The sequence below is a fragment of the Capra hircus genome, chromosome 5 (assembly GCF_001704415.2).
Source record: "Capra hircus breed San Clemente chromosome 5, ASM170441v1, whole genome shotgun sequence".
Classification (NCBI taxonomy): Eukaryota; Metazoa; Chordata; class Mammalia; order Artiodactyla; family Bovidae; genus Capra; species Capra hircus.
Genome location: NC_030812.1, coordinates 42,663,968 through 42,690,438, shown reverse-complemented (window position 1 = coordinate 42,690,438; position 26,471 = coordinate 42,663,968). Strand labels below are relative to the sequence as shown.

Sequence of the window (26,471 nt, the reverse complement as noted above, 5' to 3'; positions counted from 1 at the left end):
AAGAATAAAATACTTGGGAGTCAATCTACCTAAAGAAACAAAAGACCTATATATAGAAAACTATAAAACACTGATGAAAGAAATCAAAGATGACACAAATAGACGGAGAAATATACCATGTTCATGGAGTAGAAGAATCAATATAGTGAAAATGAGTATACTACCCAAAGCAATCTATAGATTCAGTGCAATCCCTATCAAGCTACCAGCGGTATTTTTCAGAGAATTAGAACAAATAATTCCACAGTTTGTATGGAATTAGGAAAAACCTCAGATAGCCAAAGCAATCTTGAGAAAGAAGAATGGAACTGGAACAATCAAGCTGCCTGACTTCAGACTATACTACAAAGCAGCAGTCATCAAGACAGTATGGTACTGGCACAAAGACAGAAACATAGATCAATGGAATACAATAGAAAGCCCAGAGATAAATCCATACACCTATGGACACCTTATCTTTGACAAAGGAGACAAGAATATACAATGGATTAAAGACAATCTCTTTAACAAGTGGTGCTGGGAAAACCTGTCAACCATTTGTAAAAGAATGAAACTAGAACACTTTCTAACACCATACACAAAAATAAACTCAAAATGGATTAAAGATTTAAATGTAAGATCAGAAACTATAGAACTCCTAGAAGAAAACGTAGGCAAGCCACTCTCCGACATAAATCATAGCAGGATTCTCTATGATCCACCTCTCAGAGTAATGGAAATAAAAGCAAAAATAAACACATGGGACCTAATTAAACTTAAAAACTTTTGCACAATGAAGGAAACTATAAGCAAGGTGAAAGATAGCCTTCGGAATAGGAGAAAATAATAGCAAATGAAGCAACTGACAAAGAATTAATCTAAAAAATATACAAGCAACTCCTGCAGCCCAATTCCAGAAAAATAAATGACCCAGTCAAAAATGGGCCAAAGAACTAAACAGACATTTCTCCAAAGAAGACATACACATGGCTAACAAACACATGAAAAGATGCTCAACATCACTCATTATCAGAGAAATGCAAATCGAAACCACAATGAGGTACCATTTCACGCCAGTCAGAATGGCTGTGATCTAAAAGTCTATAAGCAATAAATGCTGGAGAGGGTGTGGAGAAAAGGGAACCCTCTTACACTGTTGGTGGGAATGCAAACTGGTATAGCCACTATGGAAGACAGTGTGGAGATTCCTTAAAAAACTGGAAGTAGAACTGCCTTATGACCCAGCAATCCCACTACTGGGCATACACACCCAAGAAACCAGAATTGAAAGAGACACATGTACCCCAATGTTCATCACAGCACTGTTTATAATAGCCAGGACATGGAAGCAACCTAGATGTCCATCAGCAGATGAATGGATAAGAAAGCTGTGGTACATTTACACAATGGAATCTTACTCAGCTATTAAAAAGAGTGCATTTGAATCAGTTCTAATGAGATGGATGAAACTGGAGCCTATTATACAGAGTGAAGTAAGTCAGAAAGAAAAACACCAATATAATATATTAATACATATATATGGAATTTAGAAAGATGGTAACGATGACCCTATATGTGAGACAGCAAAAGAGACACAGATATGAAGAACAGACTGTTGGATTCTGTGGGAGAACGTGAAAGTGGAATGATCTGAGAGAATAGCATCGAAACCTGTATATTATATGTGAAACAGATCGCCAGTCCAGGTTTGATGCATGAGACAGGATGCTCAGGGCTGGTGCACTGGGATGACCCTGAGGGATGGAATGGGGAGGAAGAGTCAGGATGGGCAACACATGTACACCCATGGCTGATTCATGTGAATGTATGGCAAAAACCACCACAATATTGTAAAGTAATTAGCCTCCAATTAAAATAAAAAAAAATTTAGTCTCAGACCTTACTTAGGTCTGGAGTGATTGCACTGAGGGTGAAACTTAGTTTTTTGCTTTTTATCTCTCTGAATTCCCACATGAAAATAGAACAACTAGATAGAAAATCAAAACCCATGAAAACATTTGTAACAAAAGCTAGAAATGAAGTATCTCCATGAACCTCAAAATACAAGCAGATGAAAGATTAACAAAAGACTTAAATTCATCAGTTTTTATGCATAAGAAAGTAGAGAGAAACATTGGGGTGTCTGGACCTGAGCATAGAAGCACCTCAAAGTGGTGAGCAACCTGTTTGAAAGTGTAAGTGTAATTAGGCCTTTTGAAATTGGGGAGTTTCTGCCTGCTTGATTGGATCAGTGTAAAGGACCTGTGCTGAGGCCTGCAGTGACTTGAGTCCCCCAGCTCTGAGCTCTCAAGACTTACCCGCTAATGGTTGCTTTTAGGACCCATTGAGAAGCTTCTTGGAGTGGAACCAAAATTGAGGAGCATAGGGGCAACAGAGACAGAGGAAAGAAAAAGAGGAGATAAAAGTGGGAAAGAGGAACAGAGTGGGAGAGGGAGATAAAAGAAAACCTTACAAGACACGCCATTGTGCTTTTAGAGACTGCATAAAAATAGAAGGAGCTTTATGAAGTTAGAGAAGTTTTCTGAACTATGTCATAGTCTTGACTTGAATTTTATGAAAATTAGGTTCACAAAAGATCTAGGAATATGTTTAGATGTGCTTATACCAACTTTGAGTCCCATCAACAGTGTTTATATTGATCTGACATTTAATAATGTCACATTAAAAATTTTTCGAATTTATTGAGATTGTGTTGGAGACATATTTCCTTATTGAAATTAAGTAAATGAAGATATTGTCATATCTTTTTAAAGATTTTAAGTTTTGTCTTCCATATTCATCTGAGATTGATTTTTTTTTAATATGGTGTGAGGAGACCAAATTCCTTTTGTTAGCATAAAGATAATCAGTTATATTAACATCATGTATTGATCTTGTTCTGCCTTCCTCCTAATCAGCAGCGAAAGTGAAGTCGCTCAGTCGTGTCTGACTCTTTGTGACCCCATGGACACCAGGCTCCTCTGTCCATGGGATTACTGGAGTGGGTTGCCATTTTCTTCTCCAGAGAATCTTCCTGACCCAGGGATCGAACCCAGATCTCCCGCATTGTAGACAGACCCTTTAACCGTCTGAGCCACCAAGGAAGTCAGTCAGCAGTACTTTGCTATAATTCAGTTTGATTTTATTCATGGATCTGTTTATATGTCTTTATTTGGTTCCTTTGATGTGTTTGTCTCTGCCTGCACCAGTATCCCATTTTCTTTTACTATAGCTTTGCATCAGATGTTCATGTCTGTCTCTCCACTTTGGTTTTTATTATTATCTTAACTTCTTGGCCTTTGTTCAATGACAGATTTAGAATTGAAAAGAAAAGTATTGTGTTTACAAGTGGAATTTTATTACCTTCATTTTTATTTGGGGAAAATTTGACATATGATATTCTTCCTCTCTCTGAATTCATACACTGAGGTCTTCTATATTTTCTCTCAGTAAATTTTTATTTCTTTCAAAAGAGTTTTTTAAGCAGTGGACTTATAAATCTTTAGTCAGGGTTATACATAAGTACTTTTCGTTGTTTTTTTGGTAAATTATATTTTTAAAATTATATTTTATAGATGTCACTGTTATATTGACATACATTTGACTTTTAAACTTGATTATTGTATCCATTAGTTAATGTTACTGAAATTTTATTCATATAACTTATCTGTGGGTTCTTTGGGGGCTTTTGTGTAAATAAATATATTATCTGTAGGCTACACTTTTGATACTTTATATTTTTTATGACTTGGATATCTTTTCAGAACTCACTTGTATTTTTGATACAATATTGAATAGAAGTGTTAATAGTAGAACTCTTTTCTCTTGTTACTTGTCCTACAAGCTTTAAGTTGTTAGTAAATAAGATATTTGGTGCAGGATTTTTTTTTTTTGTAGATACGCTTTACTCATAATGCCACCTTCTTATATATATTTTTTCTCTTTAGCACCTTTTTTATCGTTAAGGTTTTTATTGTGTGCCTTTTCCTCTTAATTTGTCACCCTTGCTAGGGATTTGTAACTTTGTAATCAACTTCTAGCTTCATTTATCTAGTTTTTAAATTTATTTTTTGTTTTATATTCATCAGTTTATGCTCTTTACTAAGTTATTTCTTTTTATTCTTTTAGGGCTTGTTTTACTGTTCTTCAATCTTAAGTGTTTTTAATTTTCTAACCTTATGAGGTTTTTCTTATTATCTTCCTATTGCTGATTTCTCATGTATTCCACTGTAGCTAGAGAATGTGGTCAGTATGATATCAATTATTTATATACTTGAACAAAATGCATATTGACCAGGTGGCAGGTATATTGCTGTTTCCATGAGACCAACTTTGTTAATCTTGTCCGTATCTTTTGTACTTGCATATTTATCATCATTATTCACATTTTTACCATTATTTATTTTTTTGTTTAGATTTTGACTCCAGCAGTTGAAAGTTGACACAGATCATTCTAATGTTTCTTGTTTCTGCTGGTTCTCAACTTACGGTACCTTGATTCTTTGTATTTGTGTGTAAGTTGCCATTTTATGTTTCTTAAAAATCTGTGGGATTTCTTTGAGGAATGGATGAAAAGACATTTTTCCCAAGGGGATTTGCCTGTGCTTCTGCCAGTGCCTAAGGCACTACCAAATCCAGGCCCAATTCAAAATAAAATGTTGGTTTGAAGTTGTAGTCCATACAGGTAATGTGAATTTGGGCTGCTTTGGCTATAAATTCTCAGAAGAGATTGCTTTACCTGCTTCTGCCAGCATCAAATTTAGTTAGGGCCATCAAGAATTTTTGATGCATTCTTCACTAAGGGGTTTTAAGTTACCTGCTTTATGAGAAGTCTTTTAATAGCTTTCTACCTTGAGCAAATTCCTGTTTGGAAATGTAAGCATTTTTTGGGGGGGTGCTGAATTTCCCTCTTCCCCATCTTCCACGTTCAAAGTTCATTTAAAAATCAGAATGTAATCTCTGCTTTAGATTTCACTAATATTTTCTTCACACTGTATCCCTACCTGAGAATAATGCTTGGTATCTGCTTAATAAATGTTTGTTGTTGGCTGAGTATTTTGTGGAGCATTTTTAGTTGGTTTTGAGTGAAGCATTTTTTTTTAAATAGTCTGCTAGACTGCCAGAAGCCTATTTATTTACCATTCTCTAGGTCTCAGTGGGAATTTACTTCTTAAGAGAAACAATTGTTTCAGTTTCTGTGACATATTCTCATTGTTACTGTAATTTGGTGGGGAGGGGTTAGTGTTACTTCTGCTTTTTATTATTACCAGTAATTGAAAATGTTTGGTGATCCATTTTCATCGTATTCTTTCTCTTTCCGTTGCTTCTCTTCCTTTTTTTTTAACTTTCCTCTGCTTTTCCTTCCAGGTCCTTCCCTTGCTTGCCTCCTTCCTTCACTCCTTTTCTTTTCTTTTTCCTTCCTTCACTTCCTTATAGTATTATCATTTTCCTTCTAATTGAAGGACTTAAAATTTTTTTAAAGCTTTTTAAGTTATGTGTAACACAGGCAAAATTAAAGTCATTAAACTTTTGCTTTTAAGAATTTTGCACGTTGTGGTTCCTTCTCCTGCCTTTCACCTTACCTTAGTTCCTTGAAAGTTTGCACTTTAAAAGAACGCTCACCTAACCCACGGTTGTCATGTCAGTTAACAGTTCTTTCAGTTGAGCTGCTTTGGTCTCCACTTGAATATTAACATACTGATGACTTCAAAAACTCCCTACCTGTAATCTTTAGGATCCAGTTTCTTCAGTTTGTTACTGTTCAGTCGCTAAGTTGTGTCCTTCTTATGTCCTGTTTGTGACCCCATGAACATGCCAGGCTTCCCTGTCCTTCACTATCTCCTGCAGTTTGCTCAAACTCATGTCCATTGAGTCAGTGATGACCATCCAACCATCTCATCCTCTGTTGCCCCCATCTCCTCCTGCCCTCAGTCTTTCTCAGAATCAGGGTCTTTTCCAGTGAGCCAGCTCTTTGCATCAGGTGGCCAAAGTATTGGAGTTTCAGCATCAGTCCTTCCAGCGAATATTCAGGGTTGATTTCCTTTAGGATTGACTGATTTGATCTCCTTGCTGTGCAGGCGACTATTAAGCAGTTTACTTTAGGGCAACTTTTAGGGTCAGAATCGATGGATCTACCTGGTTCTTAATTTCACATGCTCTCTAAGTATAAATTCAAGTCATATTCACCCTAATCACATCCTATCATAGGGTAGACCTTTGGGATATTCCAGTATCTTAAGATAAAAAAATTTGACTACTAGATCTTTCATACTTTAGTAGCATCTCGTCTTATAATTCTTTCCTGCAAACTGTAAAACAAACCACATATTTATACCATTTCCAGCAATGTGAATCTATAGAAAAAGCTCCATTGGGATAGACTTTGACCTAAAAAAGTCAGTCTATCCTGATGGATAAACTTGGTAATACATTCCTGATGGTGATGAATTCTTTTAGGTTTCGTTTATCTGAAAAAGTTTTAATTTCACTTTCATTTTTGATAAAGTTTATGCTGGATGTGGAATTCAGAGTTGAAAGATTTTTGTTTTAATGCTTTGAAGATTTTGCTCCACTGTTTTCTAATTTAGACCATTTCTGCAAAAAACCTGCTGTTGTTTTATCTTTGGCCCTCTTTGCATACTGTAACTTTTTCTCTGGCTACTATTAACATTTTTTTGGTCATTCAGTTCAGTTCAGTTCAGTCACTCATCAGTCTCTCAGTTGTGTCCAACCCTCTGCAACCCCATGAATCTCAGCACGCCAGGCCTCCCTGTCCATCACCAACTCCCGGAGTTTACCCAGACTAATGTCCATCGAGTCAGTGATGCCATCCAGCCATCTCATCCTCTGTCGTCACCTTCTCCTCCTGCCCCCAATCCCTCCCAGCATCAGGGTCTTTTCCAGTGAGTCAACTCTTCGCATAAGGTGGCCAAAGTTTCAGCTTCAGCATCAGTCCTTCCAATGAACACCCAGGACTGATCTCCTTTAGGATGGACTGGTTGGATCTCCTTGGAGTCCAAGGGACTCTCAAGAGTCTTCTCCAACACCATAGTTCAAAAGCATCAATTCTTCGGCTCTCAGCTTTCTTTACAGTCCAACTCTCACATCCATACATGACCACTGGAAAAACCATAGCCTTGACTGGACGGACCTTTGTTGGCAAAGTAATGTCTCTGCTTTTGAATATGCTGTCTAGGTTGGTAATAACTTTCCCTCCAAGGAGTAAGTGTCTTTTAATTCCATGGCTGTGATCACCATCTGCAGTGATTTTGGAGCCCAGAAAAATAAAGTTTGACACTGTTTCCACTATGATGAGACCAGATGCCATGATCTTCGTTTTCTGAATGTTGAGCTTTAAGCCAACTTTTTCATTCTCCTCTTTACTTTCATCAAGAGGCTTTTTAGTTCCTCTTCACTTTCTGCCATAAGGGTGGTGTCATCTGCATATCTGAGGTTATTGATATTTCTCCTGGCAATCTTGATTCCAGCTTGTGCTTCTTCCAGCCCAGCGTTTCTCATGATGTACTCTGCATAGAAGTTAAATAAGCAGGGTGACAATATACAGTCTTGATGTACTCCTTTTTCTATTTGGAACCAGTCTGTTGTTCCATGCCCAGCTCTAACTGTTGCTTCCTGACTTGCATATAGGTTTCTCAAAAGGCAGGTCAGGTGGTCTGGTATTCCCATCTCTTTCAGAATTTTCCACAATTTCTTGTGATCCACACAGTCAAAGGCTTTGGCATGGTCAATAGAGCAGAAATAGATGTTTTTCTGGAACTCTTTTGCTTTTTTGATGATCCAGTGGATGTTGGCACTGGATTTGATCTCTGGTTCCTCTGCCTTGGTTTTACACATTTAACTATGATATATCTTGGTATAGTTTTCATGTCTTATGCTTGAGATTCACTGAACCTTTTCAGTTTGTGAATTTATAAGTGTTTGAATCAAATCTGGGATTTTTATTAAGAATTTTTATTGGAGTATAATTGACTTTAAGTGTTGTATTAGTTTCAGGTATATAGCAAAGTGAATCAGTTGATATTTTTTTTCTATTTTTGTAAATATTTACTCTGTACCTATTCAACCTTGGGGACTCCAATTATACATATATTAAATCACTTGAAGTCCCATAGCTTACTCTTGCTCTGTTCAGTTTTTAAAATATTTTTTTCTCCATGTAGTTAGGATGGTTTTTTATATCTGTGTTTTTAAAAGTTCACCAGTCTTTTCTTCATCATGCCAGTTATTCTTCCCTTTACATACAAAACATAACAGCTCTATAATGTCATTGTTAATTCTGTCACCTGTACCATTTCTGGGTCTGTTCTCTTGTTGGTTCCCCATTATGTATTTTATTATGTTTTTGCACAGCCAGGAAACTTCTGCTTGGATGCCAGTTCTTAGAATTTTTAATCTGTTTTTATTTTTTTTATTTGTTAGTGTTCTTGAGCTTTCTTAGTTACTTAGAAGCTTTTTGAGCCTTTGAGACATTCTTCCTCTCTCCCCTCCCCCTTTTTAATGGTAAGTTTTGTTACAAAGGACCACAGTAGCTTTTAGTCTAGGCTAATTGTTCCCACATACTGAGACTGTATTCTTCTGAGTACTGTATCTGATGCCCTGTGAATTATGTTTTTCTATTTTGGCTTAGGGAACAGTTGTGTGAGCCTAGAGATTATTTGTGCTGTCTCTGTTCCCATCCTCTGCATGCATGCATATGCACAGATGACCAAAGAGGAACCCTTCCCAGATTTCTCTAATGCTTTCTCTTTGCAGCTCTCTCCTACTTGGTGCTCTAGCTGCCTTCTCAGCTACACTTCCTCAATTCACTGAAATTTCTGGCCTTCACCAGGACTCCCTCTCCTTGTATTGAAACTTGGTATTATAATTTGGAAACTCCCCCATTCAGTAAGCAGGGACAGTTGTAGGGCTCATATCAGTTCTTTCTCTTCTCTTAGGGGTTCTTGGTTTATACCACTTTATGTCCTATGTCTGAAAACTATTGGTAAATATATTTTACCCATTTTTTAAAATCCATTTGAAAAGTTGTTTCAGGTGACTTGGGAGCAAGGGAAGCCCTACTCCTCCATCTTGGTTGGAAGTAGAAGTTCTACTAAATATTAAAAGGTTTTGTCTTTTAAAAAATTTTTATTTTGGTTAAGATGGATGAAAAATCATTCTTGAGACTGAGAAAATAAGCTTTTAAGTTAGTGTTCAGTCAAGGCTTGAATACTTTTTATTGTGTAAGACACTATGTGAAATGCAATCCAAAGAAATATCAGACTTGTTCTCAGCACTTAGCATCATTTGTGAAGAAACATCAAACAGTACAAGTCAGTAAATAACTTCCATTTCATATATGGAGTCATCAGAGCTATGATTCTGTTTTACCTAAATCTAAAAATTGGATGATTTCCCCGTCAGTTCCCTCCCTTAAGATTCCCTGGAATCTAGTACACTTGTAAATATGGTTGTTGTGCTTAGTCTCACAGTCTTGTCTGACTGTTCGCAATCCCATGGACCATAGCCCATCAGGCTCTTTTGTCCATGGAATTTTCCAGGCAAGAATACTGGAGTGGTTGCCATGTGCTGCTCCAGGAGATCTTCCTGACCCAGGGATCAAACTCAAGTCTCTTGCATTTCCTGCATTGGCAGGCTGATTCTTCACCACTGAGCCACCAGGGAAGCCCAGTAGACTTGTAAATATAATGACCATTTATCTTCTCAACTGAGGTCATAATTTTACTAATTAGTATTCCTTATTCTGTCACATAGAATATTATATTATCTCTTCATTGTTTAATCTGCCTCAGTAGATTAAAGGTATTATAGTAAATGTGTATAATGATGTATAGTAATGAAAATAGGAAGATTTTTTTTTTCTTAGGAAAAAGATCTTTCTTATTTAGGGCTGTAAGTACTGATAGAGACTGCTTGGGGCCTATGAAATTTTTAAAGTGCTCTTTTCTACTGGGATAAGAGTAGTATAATGAAACTGAAAGAATGTATTGTTATAGATTAAAAGACTCTTGGTTTTAAGACATTATTTTTCACTTTCTGTCTATATCACTTTGGGTCAGTTAGGTTACATCTTTGACACTTGTGTTCATGTTTGAGAATGAGATCTTTAAAAGATGGTTTGTCTGCTTATAGAAACATTTTGATGAACAAATACAATGTAAAAGAAATGAAGAAAATAGAAAATCATCATTAAACCATCACAGTAATAGGTGCTGTAGGCAGTATCCATGGATGAATGCTCAAATTAGTGAGCCAAAAATTTAAGGACAGACATTTGCATGGTCTAAAAGTACTTTTTTCAGAATATTTACTGTTTTCAAAAGGAAAATAATGAGTTACAGTGGAGAAAACTGGCAGATACACCATTTTAACCAAGATCAAGGTTAGTATCACTTGTAATAAGACATTTTATCATTACATGCATGCATATATTGGAATACATCCATCATATATGGTGCACTTGAGGACATGTCACATTTGTGGTAATGTGTCTTTAAAAATGTATGATGTCAGTCTAGTCATGACAAAACATCAGTCCTACCCAAGTTGCAGGGCATTCTGTAGTGTTAGCTGCACTGGTATGACTGAAGACATCGGTGTTGTGAAAGACTGACGTAAAGTCTGCGGTTGCAGAAGACCAAGGAAGCGTAAAACTAAATATAATGTCTACCCTGGTATAGAAAAAGGAAGTTAGTGGGAAACTGGTGAAATCTGTGTGAAGTTGTTAGTTAATAGCTAATTTCTTAGTTTTGATACTTGTCCTAACAAGATGTTACCACTTGAAGAAAATGAGGCATATAGGAACTCTGTTCTATTTTTACAGCTCTTTTGTGACTCTAAAATTATTTCTAAAAAAAGTAAAGTGATTACGGTGTTTGTGGACGGTGTGTTAACATGTAGTTGAGTTAGCCTTGTCATTGGAAGGACCTCACTTTGTTAGTGTGTGACGTTTATTTCTCTGCAGCAATTCAGTTTTTCCACAGGTAGTATCAAAGTGCAGTGGACAGGGTGATTCTTACATCTGACGGTGTTCTGTAAGCAAGTTAAGGAAAGAAAGCTGAGGATCCCACAGTTCAGAATGTGGGTCTTTACTTCATCTCTCAATTTTCAAGCCAGTGCCTCACCCTTACCTATACTTTGGCCAGCTTCTAAAATTTGAAGTCTGTCCACTTGGGTTTTTCTGGAAAATAAGCCTTTTGTATCTCATTTGGGTTGCAAGAACTGGGTATTCATAATAACTGTGATAGAGAAATATTTTCAGTCTGATGAGAGTATGTAGACCCTACCCTTCTGTGCCTCAATTTGAGGTAAAAGTACATCTTATAGAGGTTTTGTTATGATTAAGTGAGGTAATATGTATAAAGTGCTTTGAGCAGTGCTTACCATTTAGTAAACACTCTGTACATGTTAGTGCATATATGTTAGTGCATATTTGTACCAGGCCCACTGTGTTAGATTATTCTAGCAGTAAATGGTTCAGCTAACTTTAAGGAGTATATATTCCCATGGACTACAGTGCAACCCAGTGGCTCTGAGTAGTATAATTCTTCTAGGGGGATTTTTTGTTTTGTTTTTTTTTTTTTTGCTAGAAAAGAGACATGTATTGTCTCATCATATTAAACTGATAAATCTGAAATACTCATGAAGCAACTTTTTTTAAGAAGACAATCTAACTTGAGAAACAGTTTAAGAAATAGAAAAATAATTTTAAATCCTGAAGTTTTTATTTACTTCTCATGGTATGGCATTCTAACCACTGAAGGTGTCTAGCAGGTATTTTGGAAGTGGTTGTCAATTTCAGTGGAAAAAGGCATAAAACAGTTTTATTCATATGTTTCAGAAATACAAAAATTGATTTTTTACATAATTACATTACTTTTTAAAATAATTGTTGTCCTCATAAAATTTTCACATGTGCTGTAAGCACTGCATTGATGGATTCCTGTCAGATAACACAGGTAACAGCATGTGTGAAGTAAGAGGAGGACACATGCATGTATGGGCCTATTCAGAGCCAGGCACCGTTCCAGATTCTGCAGAGACAAAAGTGAGCAAAGAAACAAAAATAAATCCTCAAGGAGCGGATGTTTTAGAGCATAGGAAGACATTAAACAAAATAGATAAAATGCATTGTGTGTTATATGTTGACACATACAGGAAAAGGGGTAAAGGGTGCCAAGGGATTAGGGCAAAGGATAGTATAATCTAAAATAGAATAGACAGTGAAGTCCTCACCAGGATGGCTCAGTATCCGAAGTAAAGAGAGCCGAAGCCATGTAGCTACCTGAGAAGAAAGCTTTCCTGGAGTATGCAAATACAGAAGCCTGAAGTCAGGAGTGTGCCCTTTGAGTCTGAGAAATATCAAGGGGAGCAGGGCAGTGTGGCAGGAATGGTGGGAGGTTAGAGGTAATGAAGGGTAAGTTCACTAAGGCCTGGAGGCCAGAGTAGTACAGGAGGACTATAAATGTGTTTTCTTCTTTACTCACTTTGATTTATGATGTTCTCTGTTCTGAGCATCTAATGGATAAAGTATATAAGGGTATAAATGTAAATATTTACCACATAGTAGATGTTTACTGAATAATGTTTACTGAATTAATATGGCAGGCTGTTTAGAAGTATTTTAAAGGTCCTGTGTTCCCTTGCTAAAGGGATACTTGTCATTTTTAATTGCTTCATATGAAATAATTTGGGATTCTTTAACTTAAGTGAATTTAGTTTACAATTTTTTTTTTTAACCCCCCAGGCTCTTTTGTCCATTGGGTTCTCTAGGCAAAAATACTGGAGTGTGTTGCCATTTCCTTCTCCTAGTTTACGGTTTTATAGTATTTGACACCTTCAGTAATATTTATGTTACTAAATAGATGTTATCTTTAAATAACTGAAATGAACATCTTCTTCTATTAGCTTTATTAGTCATAATTATCAGAATCTAGTTTCCTTTGAATTGATAGTTTAGTTTCTATATTATAAAATGAGGATTCTTATTCTCATAAAAGTCACATTTAAGTCCTGTATTTAGATTTATTTCTCTAAAAGTCTAATTTTGTATCATCTAGTTTGATTTGAGTTATATTAGTTAAAGGGGGTCCTTATTTGCTTTTATCAGAGTGGAACACTTTTAAGAACTTAGTTTCCTCCCAGGAATTTTTTTTTTTTTTTTGCCACTCTGTACAACTTGTAAAATATTAGTTCTACAACTAGAGATAGAACTGGGGCCCCAGCCGTGGAAGTGAAACTCCTTAAACACTGGACTGCCAGGAAATTCCTCCAAGGAATATCCTTACACCAAAAGTTATCCATGGGTTTTAAAAAGGTCACTAGTCTACTTTTCGGAGAAGGCAATGGCACCCCACTCCAGTACTCTTGCCTGGAAAATCCCATGGACAGAGGAGCCTGATAGGCTACAGTCCATGGGGTTGCAGAGAGTCGGACACGACTGAGCGATTTTACTTTCACGCATTGGAGAAGGAAATGGCAACCCACTCCAGTGTTCTTGCCTAGAGAATCCCAGGGATGGGGGAGCCCGGTGGACTGCCGTCTGTGGGGTCACACAGAGTTGGACACAACTGAAGTGACTTAGCAGCAGTAGCAGCAGTCTACTTTTAGGAATTTAAATACATCTGAGTAGCCTGGCTGTCATTTTGCTGGTTGATGATGTTAGTATAAATGTGTTTGAGAGCCTTAAACGTTGAACGCTTAGGACAGCAAGAAAATATCCAAGGGGCAGATAGGCAGAGTATTTTAACGTTTTGTCTTGGACGTTTTTATGCTGGCCAGGTAAGCCCTATCCTCATTTTCTGTGTACAAGTTTGTAGGACTTCGCCTCCCACCCTCTGTTTTGATGAGCACTTTGAATCAGCAGTCTGAGAGGTGAATCTGGGTTTGGGCAATAATGAAGATGTGAACAGGGAGTCATAATGTTGAAACTGGACATTCAGATCTTTATAGCATGATTTCCTTATTTTTCAAAGAGCAGAAGAATCCCATCGTTTATCATGTTCTGGTTGGACTCCTTTCTTATCGTTTGCTGGAGTTTGAACTTCAGAGCTATGGTGTCAACCCTGCTGTAGTGTCTCAGGGGAGCTCCTAGTGTGGGGCTGGTGCCATGGCTCACCCTCCAACCTTTCCTTCTTCACTTCAGCCTCCAGCTCTGAGCTTTCCAATCCCCAGAGTAGCAAATGTTGAAAGAAGTTGCACAGGTAAGTATGTGGTGGGAAAGGCTGGGGGAAAAAAACGGCAGTGTCATCAATATTTTAAGGGTGGATGTTGGGCCATTTTACCAGTGAGTCATTTTGTTAGTTTAAAAATATGATGCTTCTTAAAATTATTTTTCATAAAATTACTTCATTAATTATTAAACAAAATCCTAATGTGTTCTAAGAAATAATTTTTTCTTATTGGATGTGAAAGGGACAACCTTAAACTGAATAAATCATAAATATTATAATACAAAGGAAGGGTGTTAGATTGTTTTAAACTTCATATTCTCCACAAAGTATTGCAGGACCAAAAAAACTGGTTTTCAGAAAAGAAGCTAAGAGAAGTCAGGGAAAGCATAAATACATAGAGTTAAAATTTTGCCATGTTTAGCTTGGTATCAGAAGGAGGCAAATTTTAGTTTCCTTCCGGTAGCTGTAGACATGCTGTCCTTCCCTTTCCCAAAGTTTTAGTCAGGTAGCTATATATTTTTAAAATTTGCAGGAATAGAAACTTGAAACATCTTTTTCCTTGAAATCTAGACAGGAAAACTGAAACTTTTCTACCCATCTCTAGGTTTGAGGTTAATAAAAATAAGTATAGAAGCAGCACAATACTTAGTACAAAGTTTAGCCAATACTTGAGTGAGCAAGTTCACCAAATTTTGTGTGTGTGTAAAATGCCAACACTCTTGACGTTTTCTACTTGTCTTTCTTATATCTAAAATCATGATCTAACAATGCAGGTTTTTTTCTTAATGCATACTTTTTAGAAATAGTTCTGTGGCAGTATAGCCCTGGGTCTGTACTTTATTATCATTTTAGGTTTTTGCTTCTCAGAAAGCCTTCAGAAATTGTTCTTTAGTTCTTTCATATCTATACCACGTGATTTTTATTCATGTGATTTCTAAATTCTTTATCACATACTAAGATGTGCGAAATTATACCCAGGAAAAATAGAATTAATTTGGCCTGTGATTGCTAACATTTCTTCAAAGAAAGTGTGTCAGGTTTAAAAAGGTTGGGGCACCAGATATTTGGCATTTCGCATTTCAGAGCAGGATCTTGAAATACAGAATCCTCAACAGTTTATCTCAAGTTCCAGGGTTTCTTAAATCTACTAGGAGGCTTATAGACATCCATATCTCCCAGCAAAGCAGACCATATGTCCAGTATCTTTTGAATTCCCTTCCTTTCCCCTTTATTAGAGCTCCCTACCTCTGACCCCGTGTTTAACATTGGTTTAAGATCTCCACCTTCATTTGAAAATTTTCCTTCATATTTGTTTTATATTCAGAACTTAACAGGCTTACTGTTACATGTTCTTCCAATTGTATTCAAGGATAAAATAATGCTTATTTTAATTTTAGTCCATATTTTGTGAGTTCTCAAATCTTCTTGCTGGTAAGGCATACCAGTTATAATTGGTTCTTTAGTTAATATACTATATGATTGTTAGCACTTTTTGAGTAATTGAAGAGTTTTGATTTTAGGATGATATAATTATCTTTTAGAGCTTATATGTTGATGGTTAAAGTTTGAATCTGTATGAGGCGATTGATACAAGCGACTAAGATTTTGGAAAACCACGAAATCTGTTTTGCTTCAAGTTGAAGCATGCACAACATATCCTCCCTAGATCAAAGTCAGACTGATAGGAGCATTTATAGACTTTCTGGTAATACTTTACAGAATTAGTAGGTTTGGGGGAGGGGCACATCTTAAGGTATGGTGTACATACCAGACATGGGAATGTCATCTCAGTAAGGCAGCTTCAGATACCAGATTTCAGTAACAGGTGTTGGATTAGGAAGAGTGGTGTGTTTTCATCTCCCCTTGATGCCCTCTCTGTCTTTCTATGAAATGTGAGCTACCCTGTTTTGCGGGGGATGGCACCTCTTACAAAGGAGTCCTATAACCCCTGTAAAAAATCTTGTGCCAGAATATTTAACTACTCTCCAAGATAATGATTGTGGATATGTTCATATAAGTCTCTGGTTTTCTGCTGAATCACGTTTCCATCCAGAGTTTCCTGTGCTGCCTTTTCAGAATTCATTAAGGCTTTTATTGCTCATTTATCAGGCCTTTTGCATTTACTAAAACTGTGAAGTGAATTGCTTTTATTTCCTTACCAATTTAAGTTGATGATTTTAGAAATTATCAATTTAAAATTTATCTAAATCTTCACTTTTCTTGGATCCATCCAACGCAGATTATTAAACTATTCATTATACATTTATTTATATTATAGTATCAAGCCACAGTGTTCTAGAGCTAGTAGGACTTTGAGAGTAGTTTATTTTTTTAATAGAAGGAAAGATCATTTGTTTTTTCTTAAAGACTTCCAGATATTAAATTCTTTGTTCTTTGAGAAGCTAGATTTTTTTTCCCCAGTGTTAATGCCTCTCTCTCCTTTTATTTAATCCCATTTCAGTGTTTTTTTTAAGTGTTTTCTAGGAATGAAAATTAGTATTATTTATTACAGTCGTGAAGTAGGATTGGTAGCTCAGAATCCTATTACCAAAAAATACCACTAAACAGAAGTTCCTTGGGTTATAAATATTTCTGGGTGGTAGTATATATTTGATATAGGTGCACAGTAGTCTTGTTTCATAGAATTTGGGCAGTGTCTTAATGGATTTGACATATCAACTTTTCCTGATGGCCAGTATTGAAGATAAGTAGATTTCAGATATCTTAGCTTCTTGTGATTGGTTTCAGTTTGGTTTACTACATCTTGGTAAAGGCAGATAAATGTTAATTGCAATTGACTGTGTTTTTTTAAATTAATTTTCTGCCTACTTTATAGATAACAAAAAACTTCAGTGTATATACATGTGTGTGAAATGTTTTCTGATAGTGAATATGAAATTGGGAGGGCCAGATAGGCTAGAAGTCAAATTTTATGTTCAGCAATCAGAATGAATTAGTAAAGTCTTCATTAGGGAAACAGGAGTAAAAAACAGTCTTGTTACTCACACCCACTACCTATACTTGGCTCTCTTTATCCTTTATAATATAAGGTAAGTACAGACTCTGTTGCTAAAGGTGAAAATTTGTTGGCTATAGAAAAGTCTTCATGCTTTAATATTGTTAAATAGTTAATTTTGTGATGGGTCACAGGTATCAGCATGTTAATAGTAAAAACTTCTAGCTACTTTAGAAATGGAATCCCCAAGAAAATGTTGCGATTAGGTATTTGTTCTTATTTTAACCTAGTTGGTAAATGTATTCTACTTGTTTAATGCTACAGTGTCTATTTCAGTAGCTTATAATAAAAGTATAGTTTTATAATAACCATTTTAATTCCTTGAATGATTCCATTATGTTCATTGTATTTTGAAAGTAAGTAAAAATATTAATTTGGAATATGAAACAATAATTACTTCTTAATTGCTGTAGTAATGTTCTCTTAAGCATAATTTTATTCTAAAATTGTCTCTTTCGCTAAAAGAGATAAGATCAGTCTGATAGAGACTAGCTTTTGTTTTGCATACCTCTAGTCAGTCCATTCTCATTCTTCTGCTAAAGGGATCTTTTTGACTTGCACACATATTTGATGTGGCACCCTCTACCATTGTTTACTGCAAAGAAAGTCCCTCACCCTCTTTTGCCCTTTACTGCTTCTCCCATAATGAAGCTTATCGTTTTGGGAGAATACACACATTAAATTATTAGTTGTATGTCTGAGAGTCAGCGAACTATCATGGTTAAAATCGGGGACTCTAGCAAATTGTATGGGTTCATGGCCCTTCTTTGGCACTTATCATATATAAAACCTTGGACGCATCAGATATATGACCTTGGGCAAATTACCCACCTTCTGCAGTTCTCAGTTTTCTCATCTAAAAATGAAGACTAAATAAGTGAATACATGAGGATTACATACATGTTATATAGTTCAGTTCAGTTCAGTCACTCATTCGTGTCCGACTCTTTGCGACCCCATGAATCACAGCATGCCAGGCCTCCCTGTCTATCACCAACTCCCGGAGTTCACACAGACTCACGTCCATCAAGTCGGTGATGCCATCCAGCCATCTCATCCTCTGTCATACCCTTCTCCTCCTGCCCCTAATGCCTCTCAGCATCAGGGTCTTTTCCAGTGAGTCAACTCTTCGCATGAGGTGGCCAAAGTACTGGAGTTTCAGCTTCAGCATCATTCCCTTCAAAGAAATCCCAGGACTAATCTCCTTCAGAATGGACTGGTTGGATTTCCTTGCAGTCCAAGGGACTCTCAAGAGTCTTCTCCAACACCACAGTTCAAAAGCATCAATTCTTCGACTCTCAGCTTTCTTCACAGTCCAACTCTCACATCCATACATGACCACTGGAAAAACCATAGCCTTGACTAGATGGACCTTTGTTGGCAAAGTAATGTCTCTGCTTTTGAATATGCTATCTAGGTTGGTCATAACTTTCCTTCCAAGGAGTAAGTGTCTTTTAATTTCAAGGCTGCAGTCACCATCTGCAGTGATTTTGGAGCCCCCCAAAATAAAGTGTGACACTGTTTCCCTATCTATTTGCATGAAGTGATGGGACCAGATGCCATGATCTTAGTTTTAACTATGAAGATTATATAAATACATTTTAAAGCATTTAGAATATATTCCCTGGCATATAGTAGATGGTCAATAAAAGTTATGTAATTATAGTTATGATAAAGTATTTTCAGTGACTGTGTAATCCAAGGGTCCTGATTTGGTGTGAGAGTTTCAAAGAATGGGAGAAAGAGCATTCTAAGTAGAGGTATCATCTAAGCAGATGGTCCAGAGGTGGAACCATCCCAAAGAAAAAGAAAAGCAAGAAGGCAAAGTGGTTATCAGAGGAGGCTTTACAAATAGCAGAAGAACAAAGAGAAGCAAAAAGCAAGGGAAAGGGGTAAAGGTACATCCAATGAAACACAGAGTTCCAAAAAATAGCCAGAAGAGACAAGAAGGCCTTCGTCAATGAACAGTGCTAATAATAGAAGAAAACAACAAAAGGGGAGAGACTGGAGAGCTCTTAAGGAAAATTGGAATCATCAAGGGAGTATTCTGCCCAAAGATGGGCACAGTAAAGGATAAAAATGGTAGAGAACTAATAGACGCTGAAGTGATCAAGAGATGGAAAGAATACACAGAAGACCTGTATATAAAAGATCTTCATGGTTAGTCACCCAGAGTCAGACATTCTGGAGAGCCTTAAGAAGCATTGCTGCTAGTAAAACTAGGGGGTGTGACGAAATTCCAGAACTGTTCAGATCCCTGAAGGATGATGCCATCAAGGTTTTTTCTTTCATTATGTCAGCAAATCTGGAAGACCCAGCAGTAGCCACAGGATTGAAAATGGTCAATCCTCATCCCAATCCCGTAGAAAAGTAGTACCAAAGAATATGTTAACCATTGGACAGTTGCACTCGTCTCCCATGCTAGTAAAACCATGCTTAAAATCTTTCATGCTAGGCTTCAGCATTATGCAAACCAAGAACTTCCAGATGTCCAAGCTGGGTTTAGAAAAGGAAGAGGAACCAGAGATCGATTTGCCAACATTCACTGGATTATAGAGAAAGCAAGGGAATTTCAGAAAAACATCTATCTCTGTTTCTTATGCTAGAGCCTTTGTGTGGATCCTGACAAACTGTGGGAAGCTCTTAAATGGGAATACCAGCCCATCTTACCTATCTCCTGAGAAACCTGTGTGCAGGTCAAGAAGCAACAGTTAGAACCCTGTATGGAACAACTGATTGGTTCAAGATTGAGAAAGGAATACAATGGGGCTGTCTGCTGTCACCCTGTTTGTTTAACCTATATCCTGAGCACATCATGAGAAGTGCTGGGCTGGATGAATTACAAGCTGAAATCAAGATAGGTGGGAGAAACATCAGCACAGATATGCGGATGATACCGCTCTAATGGCAGAAAGCAAAGAAGAGCCAAAGTAAGCTGAGGCATAAGGTTTGTGTTGAATTTTGAGATAATTACTATAGCAAAATTATGTGTTAAGGTCATGATCTATTCAGTTCAGTTCAGTTCAGTTGCTCACTCGTGTCCAACTCTTTGCAACCCCATGAATCGCAGCACGCCAAGCCTCCCTGTCCATCACCAACTCCCGGAGTTCACTCACACTCGCATCCATTGAATTGGTGATGCCATCCAGCCATCTCATCCTCTGTCGTCCCCTTCTCCTCCTGCCCTCAATCCCTCCCAGCATCAGTGTCTTTTCCAGTGAGTCAACACTTCATGAGGTGGCCAAAGTACTGGAGTTTCAACTTTAGCATCAGTCCTTCCAAAGAACACCCAGGGCTGATCTCCTTTAGAATGGACTGTATCCTTTAGGGAAAATTAAAAAGCGATATGAGAGTAAGAAAGTAACAAATTCAGTGTAGTGGTTATGAATGTGACATCATAGTAAAATATTGGTTGAGGGAAGTCTTCACCTAGATTTTTATACCTGATTTTCCTGTCTTTATGCATGCCCTCTTAACCTGGCAATGGAATTTAACCTACTTTTCTTTACCACCTATCATTGTCCTTCCAGGCATCCTGCTTGTTGACTCTATTAAAAGTTTTTTGTTTCTTGGGCTTTCTCTCATTTCCAAGCACTTATCCATGCTGTCTCTGATGCCAGAGTTTGCTGCATCACCCATCCCACACACTTTGTGTTTTTTTGTAATAAAAAAAAAAATAACAAATTTAAATATATGTTCACATATTAGTTTATAATAAGATCTTTCAGTCTGTTTCCCTCAGTTAAAGTTAGATATTTCCTTATTTGTGTTCTCAAAACATCTGTACAGATATTCATAGAACAATTTTTTGTTTACAGGTGTTTTTCCTAGCTAGACTGTAAGCTTGGTCAAGACTTAGAGCTGTTACTCAGTTTTTGTGTTCATTAGCACAATTAGTAAACGCTTAGCATGTTCATTGAAATGTAAAGAGAGATCAGTCAGGGGCCTTAAAAAAAACTAGTCCAGATCTTAAACTAAGATGATGAAAGGAAGAATGGCAAAAAACATGAAAACCATGTGAAGAATGGATAGAACGTGATGATATGCAGAACAAAGAAGGAGAGAACAACTTGGAAAGTCAGTTTTAAATATTACTGATTAAGTTGATTAAAATGTGCTTCTCCTCAGATAGAAATGTCCTAGCAGCACTTTAAAATATGCTGCTGGAACCTTGGGAGATAGATTTCAAAATCAAACTACATTTGTTTGCTCTCAGGAAAAGGACCACTCTGCCATGGATTGTGTTTCTATTCCCTGGGAATAGGATTCCATGCCTGAGCCAGCATTTCCAGCATCATAGACAGTAAAGGATTTTAGAGTAAGTTCCTTCCAGAGGTCTTGGTGAAAGAAAACTGTGCAAGATTAAATATCATCTGTCCTGCCTTGGATATGGTCTGTTTTTTACTGTTTCTTATCTATCTAAATTTTATTTTTAAAGTTTCACTTCTATTTGTCCTAGTGTTGTTTCTGTGACCGTTTAAAAAGCTCCAGGCCTTTTCTCTTATTCCTTCCCTTTTGTAATTACCATTCATCCCACCTGGATCAGGGGCCACTTTCCCAGTCTTTGAAGTTGTTTGTTGGTTAAGATTATCTCACGTTTGAGGTTTTGTGAATTCTGTGATTATTTTGACTTATTGAATTTGGCTTTGAAATATTATATTTAGATGTTAGGAATGTTAGACCTTAGGAATTCATGGCTAGTCCTAATTAAGTAATGAAGATGTTTACTGGGAAGATCCAGCCAACTTAGTGCTTCTATTCTGCTTCTCAGTTGAATTCCTCTCTACTACATTTTGAGGTCACCTCTCATTTTTTTTTTTTTTTTTTTTGCAGTGGGGGAAGTCAGGGCGATAGAATTAGTGTATGCTAGCCTATGTTTTATATATATATATATATGTATGTATGTATGTGTGTATATATATATTCAGATTAGTGCTTATGAACTCAAAGCAAATAAAAAATGTCTTAGTTACCTGTTTTAGGTCTGTGTTCAAAAAGGCTTTAGAAACCTTGCCTTTGGTACATATGTATTGCATGTATTTTTCTCAGTGAAATCTCAACTTTTGCTTCTCCTTTGTTAATATATCTGGTATGATAGTTGAGAAAGAAGGTGGTCAGTTAAAATGGGTGTAAACCCTTTGTATATTTTCTTGAAAAAACCTGAAAATTATATGTACCAAATATTTGAACAAATTTTATATGTAATGTAGAGTAAAGCGTGATTTTGTTTTTAAATTAGTTTTTAAAATTTCTGTTTACTGAGTTGACTTCAATATATATGGTATACCCAGTAATTTTAACATATTTTGGCCTAGTGTTGACATATCCCCTTTGATAAAAAGTAGATTTCTAGGTTCCTTTGATTCTTCCTTATTCTCTTCTAGGGGGTAATGTGAATATCTTACCCTTTCATATCCATCCATTCTTATATTCATTAGTGTCAGAACTCTCTCAAAATATACCCTTTATATACCTCTTCATCACTTCTACCATACCACTGTATGCTGAGCCACCGTCGTCTCTCACACCTGTTTCCACTCTTGTCCCCTCTTGTCCATTCCTTACAACTTAGCTGCAGTCATATTAAATGTATACTTACAGAAAATATGCAAAATTATGTCACTCTTAAACTGCCCCCCAAATCCTCTCCTTTTTTTAAAAAAAAAGCCATACTGTGTGGCTTGTAAGATTTTAGTTCCCCGACCAGGGACTGAACTTGGGTTTTAAATCTAATTCACATGAGTAGTCAATAGGAGCTAATTATAACAATGATAGTTCCTAGTATTATAGTTGATAAAATAATGATAAAGATGATTGGGTTTATTATTTCAGGAAGAACATGAACAAACATTTTCAGGGTACAGGCCGGATAGCTTAATTAGGTGACCTTACTACTTCCTGTTAAAGTCTGAGCAAAAGCTACTCAGCTAAATATGAACTGAAGTCTGAAGACAACTTCTGCTTTGTTGCATGTTTTTAGGCTATAAATCTCTTTAGGTGTAAAATATAGAAAGATATTTTTAAAGGAACTATTAAAATTTGTTCAGTTCAGTTCAGTTGCTCAGTCGGGTCTGACTCTTTGCGACCCCATGAATTGCAGCATGCCAGGCCTCCCTGTCCATCACCAACTCCCATAGTTCGCTTAAACTCATGTCCATTGAGTTGGTGATGCCATCCAGCCATCTCATCCTCTGTTGTCCCCTTCTCCTCCTGCCCCCAATCCCTCCCAGCATCAGAGCCTTTTCCAATGAGTCAACTCTTCGCATAAGGTGGCCAGAGTATTGGAGTTTCAGTTTCAGCATCAGTCCTTCCAATGAACGCCCAGGACTGATCTCCTTTAGGATGGACTGGTTGGATCTCCTTGCAGTCCAAGGGACTCTCAAGAGTCTTCTCCAACACCATAGTTCAAAAGCATCAATTCTTCAGCGCTCAGCTATCTTCACAGTCCAACTCTCACATCCATACATGACTACTGGAAAAACCATAGCCCTGACTAGATGGACCTTTGTTGGCAAAGTAATGTCTCTGCTTTAGAATATGCTGTCTAGGTTGGTAATAACTTTTCTTCCAAGGAGTAAGCATCTTTTAATTTCATGGCTGCAGTCACCATCTGCAGTGATTTTGGAGCCCAAAAAAATAAAGGCTGACACTGTTTCCACTGTTTCCCCATCTATTTCCCATGAAGTGATGGGACCAGATGCCATGATCGTAGTTTTCTGAATGGTGAGCTTTAAGCCAACTTTTTCACTCTCCTCTTTCACTTTCATCAAGAGGCTTTTTAGTTCTTCTTCACTTTCTGCCATAAGGGTGGTGTCATCTGTGTATCTGAGGTTATTGATATTTCTCCCAGCAATCTTGATTCCAGCTTGTGCCTCTTCCAGCCCAGCGTTTCTCATGATGTACTCCACATAGAAGTTAAATAAGCAGGGTGACAATATACAGCCTTGATGTACTCCTTTTCCTATTTGGAACCAGTCTGTTGTCCCATGTCCAGTTCTAACTGTTGCTTGCTGACCTGCACACAGGTTTCTCAAGAGGCAGGTCAGGTGGTCTGGTACTCCCATCTCTTTCAGAATTTTCCACCATTTCTTGTGATCCACATAGTCAAAGGCTTTGGCATAGTCAATAAAGCAGAAATAGATGTTTTTCTGCAACTCTCTTGCTTTTTTGATAATCCAGTGGATATTGGCAATTTGATCTCTGGTTCCTCTGCCTTTTCTAAAACCAGCTTGAACATCTGGAAGTTCATGGTTCACGTATTACTGAAGCCTGGCTTGGAGAATTTTGAGCATTACTTTACTAGCATGTGAGATGAGTGCAATTGTGTGGTAGTTTGATCATTCTTTGGCATTACCTTTCTTTGGGATTGGAATGAAAACTGACCTTTTCCAGTCCTGTGCCCACTGCCGAGTTTTCCAAATTTGCTGGCATATTGAGTGCAGCACTTCCGCAGCATCATCTTTTAGGATTTGAAATAGCTCCACTGGAATTCCATCACCTTCACTAGCTTTGTTTGTAGTGATGCTTTCTAAGACCTACTTGACTTTACATTCCAGGATGTCTGGCTCTAGGTGAGTGATGACACCATCGGGATTATCTGGGTCATAAAGATCTTTTTTGTACAGTTCTTCTGTGTGTTCTTGCCACCTCTTCTTAATATCTTCTGCTTCTGTGAGGTCCATACCATTTCTGTCCTTTATCGAGCCCATCTTTGCATGAAATGTTCCCTTGGTATCTCTAGTTTTCTTGAAGAGATCTCTAGTCTTTCCCATTCTGTTGTTTTTTTTCTATTTCTTTTCATTGGTTGCTAAGGAAGGCTTCCTTAATCTCTCCTTGCTATTCTTTGGAACTTTATATTCAGATGCTTCTATCTTTCCTTTCCTCCTTTGCTTTTCGCTTCTCTTCTTTTCACAGCTATTTGTTTAAGCCTTCCTCAAACAGCCATTTTGCTTTTTTGCATTTCTTTTTCATCGGTATAGTCTTGATCCCTGTCTCCTGTACAATGTCATGAACCTTTGTCCATGGTTCATCAGTTACTCTGTGTATTAGATCTAGTCCCTTAAATCGATTTCTCACTTCCACTGTGTAATCGTAAGGAATTTGATTTAGGTCATACCTGAAAGGTCTAGTGGTTTTCCCCACTTTCTTCAATTTAAGTCTAAATTTGCCAGTAAGGAGTTCATGATCTGATACAGAAAACTAGACAATCTGATCACATGGACCACAGCCTTGTCTAACTCAGTGAAACTAAGCCATGCCATGTGGGGCCACCCAAGACAGACGGGTCATGGTGAAGAGGTCTGACCGAATGTGGTCCACTGGAGAAGGGAATGGCAAACCACTTCAGTATTCTTGCCTTGAGAATCCCATGAACAGTATGAAAAGGCAAAATGATAGGATACTGAAAGAGGAACTCCCCAGGTCAGTAAGTGCCCAATATGCTACTGGAGATCAGTGGAGAAATCACTCCAGAAAGAATGAAGGGATGGAGCCAAAGCAAAAACAATACCCAGTTATGGATATGACTGGTGATAGAAGCAAGGTCCAATGCTGTAAAGAGCAGTATTGCATAGGAACCTGGAATGTTAGTTCCATGAATCAAGGCAAATTGGAAGTGGTCAGACAGGAGATGGCAAGAGTGAACGTCAACATTCTAGGCATCAGCGAACTAAAATGGACTCTAATGGGTGAATTTAACTCAGATGACCATTATATCTACTACTGTGGGCAGGAATCCCTTAGAAGAAATGGAGTAGCCATCATGTCAACAAGAGTCCGAAATGCAGTACTTGGATGCAATCAAAAACAGCAGAATGATCTCTGTTCGTTTCCAAGGCAAACCATTCAATATTACTGTAATCCAATCCTATGCCCCAACCAGTAACGCTGAAGAAACTGAAGTTGAACGGTTCTATGAAGACCTACAAGACCTTTTAGAACTAACACCCGAAAAAGATGTTCTTTTCATTATAGGGGACTGGAGTGCAAAAGTAGGAAGTCAAGAAACACCTGTGGTTACAGGCAAATTTGGCCTTTGAGTATGGAATGAAGCAGGGCAAAGGCTAATAGAATTTTGCCAAGAGAACCCACTCGTCATAGCAAACACCCTCTTCCAACAGTACAAGGGAAGACTCTACACATGAACATCACCAGATGGACAACACCAAAATCAGATTGATTATATTCTTTGCAGCCCAAAATGGAGACATTTTATACAGTCAGCAAAAACAAGACCGGGAGCTGACTGTGGCTCAGCTCATGAACTCCTTATTGCCAAATTTAGACTT

At 37.3% G+C, this 26,471-nt stretch overlaps 1 protein-coding gene across 6 annotated transcripts in view; it reads left to right on the top strand.

Annotated features, from left to right (window-relative positions):
* The window catches only part of CNOT2 (CCR4-NOT transcription complex subunit 2), a 126,301-nt gene that overhangs the window by 55,269 nt on the left and 44,561 nt on the right, over window positions 1-26,471 (top strand). The window contains exon 1 of one of the 6 annotated variants that reach the window (XM_005680179.3): window positions 21,401-21,502. The exons of the other annotated variants lie outside the window; for them this stretch is intronic. The gene's annotated coding sequence lies outside the window, so the exon portion shown is untranslated. Of the gene's footprint in view, window positions 1-21,400; window positions 21,503-26,471 lie in introns of those variants that run through there. 6 annotated transcript variants of the gene reach the window in all.